This window comes from Chrysochloris asiatica, unplaced genomic scaffold, assembly GCF_000296735.1.
Source record: "Chrysochloris asiatica unplaced genomic scaffold, ChrAsi1.0 scaffold00176, whole genome shotgun sequence".
NCBI classification, from domain to species: Eukaryota; Metazoa; Chordata; class Mammalia; order Afrosoricida; family Chrysochloridae; genus Chrysochloris; species Chrysochloris asiatica.
Genome location: NW_006408694.1, coordinates 3,369,996 through 3,371,966, shown reverse-complemented (window position 1 = coordinate 3,371,966; position 1,971 = coordinate 3,369,996). Strand labels below are relative to the sequence as shown.

Genomic DNA, 1,971 nt, shown 5'->3' with positions numbered 1-1,971 from the left:
GAAGGAGACATCAAGCAGGAAGGGATTGGAACCTTCAGAGAGGGGCCGCCCTACCAGCGCCGGGGAGCCTTGCAGCTATGGCGGTTTCTGGCGGCCCTGTTGGACGACCCAACGAATGCCCACTTCATTGCCTGGACTGGCTGGGGAATGGAATTCAAACTAATTGAGTCTGAGGAGGTCGCCAGGCTCTGGTGCATCCAGAAGAACCGACCGGCCATGAATTATGAAAAAGCTGAGCTGCTCACTCCGATATTATTATTAAAAAGGCATCATGCAGAAGGTGGCCAGTGAACTGTATGTGTACAAGTTTGTATGCGAGCCTGAGACCCTCTTCTCTCTGGCCTTCCCGGACAATCAGCATCCAGCTCTCAAGGCCGAGTTTGACCAGCCAGTCAGTGAGGAGGACACAGTCCCCTTGTCCCACTTGGACAAGAGCCCCGCTTACCTCCCTGAGCTGACTGGCCCTGCCCAGCCCTTTGGCTACTCTTACTAGCCCCAGCGGCTGCTGCCCTGCCGCTAGTGGGTGCAGTCCTGTGTACGTAGAGATTAATTTGATGTTGAGGAAACCCTGACTCAGACCCACAGATGTTTCTGGGGCAGATCCCTACTGTCCCATGGTTGCCCTGGCCCACACTCTTGATCTGCTCACCAGTCATGGGAGGGCAAAGTGTGGATGACGACCATGTCTAAAAAAAGGACGTCTCAAAAGTTCCCCTGGGGGTTTCACCTCTGCCCTCAAGGAGTTCAGCTCAGCCTGGTCCAACTTAGAGACCCAACCCCATTCTCCTTCACCAGAAAGAACAAGAGCTTGTTCCTATTCTGAGATGTAGAGGCACCTGCCTCCTCAGTTTATCCTGGCCAGGGAATGATGCATTGAGCCCCCCGATTTTCCATCATGGGGAGACCCCGGGCCCTGCAATCCACCCCAAGCTGTGCCCTGCAGGGTCCCGGTTGTCAGTTCTTGGTACTGCGTCCCAGAGTCAGGGGAAGCTGGAGAAAGGAACTTGGGATGTTGGGGTGCTCCGAGGAGGGCCTCCAAGGAGCCTCAGCCTAGGCTCTTAGACTTCAGCCTGGAATTCTACCTCCACATCTGCCAGACCTTAGTAAAGGCCCCTACTTCTCCTTTCCAAAAGAAAAGAAAAGAAACATTATTTGATGGTGACAAAGGGTTGGAGGGAAGGGATAGTAATTCACTGGTTAGAGTGTGGTTGGTAAGTGCCGTTGAGTTGGTTCTGATTCATAGCAACCCTGGAAAGCAATTCTGAGGAGCAGCTGTTGATTTTGAGCCATCGACCTTGCGCTTCAGACCAACCTTGAGGTCCAGTGCTTATCCTACAGTTCCATACCAGGACTCCAGTTAAAGGGTAGATATGTGTTAACCTGGATGATGGGAAAGGTAATCTATAACACTAGTACAATATGCTCACTTGGAATGGTCCAACAAAATTGAAAGAGCAGCATTTCCCTAAGGATAAAGTTCAGAATGGTTGAGAAGAAAGATGGAATGGAAATAAGAATCACAGGGAAGAAGTAAAACGAAATGAAATTTATGGTTTGTTAAATGTAAAACTGGTGGTCTGTTCTGTAAACCAGTCAATTCACAATAAGAAGTTTTAAAACTAAAAAGAAATCAAACAATGGGTTGTCGTATACAAATCTTCTGCAAAAGACCTCTGTAAAGTGTTAAAAAAACAAGTACGTCACTTTGAGAACTAAGAAGCACCTTACCCAAGTCATGGTATTTTCAGCCACTTTATATGCGCGTGAAAGCTGAAGAGTGAAAAGGAAAACCAGAGAATTGATGTGTTCAAATGTGGCATTGTTGTTGTTGTCAGGTGCCATCGAGTCGGAACTGACTCATAGCAACCCCATGCACAGCAGAATGAAACAATGTCTGATCCTGGGCCAACCTCACTACCGCCGCCACACTTGACACCATCAATGATGTCACCTAGCTGATCCATCTCGTTG

The 1,971-nt window shown here is 48.9% G+C and overlaps 1 protein-coding gene and 1 pseudogene across 1 annotated transcript in view; both read left to right on the top strand.

Moving 5' to 3' along the window:
- LOC102841527 overlaps positions 1 to 493 on the top strand; it is a 2,642-nt pseudogene extending 2,149 nt beyond the window's left edge.
- The window catches only part of LOC102836625 (regulator of G-protein signaling 20-like), a 161,132-nt gene that overhangs the window by 13,843 nt on the left and 145,318 nt on the right, over positions 1 to 1,971 (top strand). The gene's annotated exons all lie outside the window — the stretch shown is intronic.